This window comes from Echinops telfairi, unplaced genomic scaffold (assembly GCF_000313985.2).
Source record: "Echinops telfairi isolate 266 unplaced genomic scaffold, ASM31398v2 ScPeMD7_7457;HRSCAF=8495, whole genome shotgun sequence".
Lineage (NCBI taxonomy): Eukaryota > Metazoa > Chordata > Mammalia > Afrosoricida > Tenrecidae > Echinops > Echinops telfairi.
This window is the reverse complement of record NW_022111357.1, coordinates 21,149,540-21,150,418: the sequence shown is the minus strand read 5'-3', so window position 1 is coordinate 21,150,418 and position 879 is coordinate 21,149,540. Positions and strand designations below refer to the sequence as shown.

Sequence of the window (879 nt, the reverse complement as noted above, 5' to 3'; positions counted from 1 at the left end):
CATCCTCAACGCTTTGTGGGCATCTCTTTCATTTCATGTAGTTACATTTTCTTCTAGTTTTTATGTATTTTTAAAGGAAATGTAATTAACTCAAAAAGCGTGTTACCAAACATTTAGAAAGCTTCCCAGCAGTGATTCGCTCTGAGATATCTGAGGGTTTAAAGATAATTTTATATGCAAGATTGAAAACTAGAGGATCAAGTTCTGTATTTTCTTTTTGAAAATCCAGATGATGTGTCACATCCTGAATGCTTATCACGTCAGGACTGTTGGTGCCTCATCCACCCTGGGATCTGCTCTCTCTCCTCATGGGGCTCTTGTGCTGCAAAGACGACAGACGCTCCTCTCCAAATGGTTTCCTGGAGTTCTTTTTTCCTGGGTCTTTCTTGATTGCCCCAGACTCAGCCAATTCCCATTCCAACCCATCCCTTGTCAGGTTCTTGCCACAAACACTAGAGGACCAGTAAATTGATCCTTGTTATCTTCTTCAAGATAAACCAACATTGTGGGCATGGTTATCCAGTCAGGATAATTGACTATGCAGGCTGTGGCTTTGATAAATTTGACATGGAACTTCCTTGCCAGTCCACCACAGGGTGACTTATCAGAGCCCAGAAGGGAATCCAGCGTGGGTAACTTCTTAAACGTGGTCCTCTGCTGAGATCTCCAAAGTGTCCCCAGATTTATTCTTCAGGGGACTTGCTTTCCCTGTCGCCAATCTTTGTTCCCTGCACATTTCACTAGCACGTTCATCCTTCGCATTAAATCCATCTTCATTTTCCTCCGCTCTTCCGAACCCCAATCTTCATGTTTCCACAACGGGAAGGATCCACGCCTTCTCCTCTTCTGCTTCCTTTTCTAATTCTTTTTTTTTTTTTT

At 42.8% G+C, this 879-nt stretch overlaps 1 pseudogene; it reads right to left on the bottom strand.

Moving 5' to 3' along the window:
• Positions 1-277: 277 nt before the first annotated feature.
• The window catches only part of LOC115872750, a 20,679-nt pseudogene continuing 20,077 nt past the window's right edge, over positions 278-879 (bottom strand).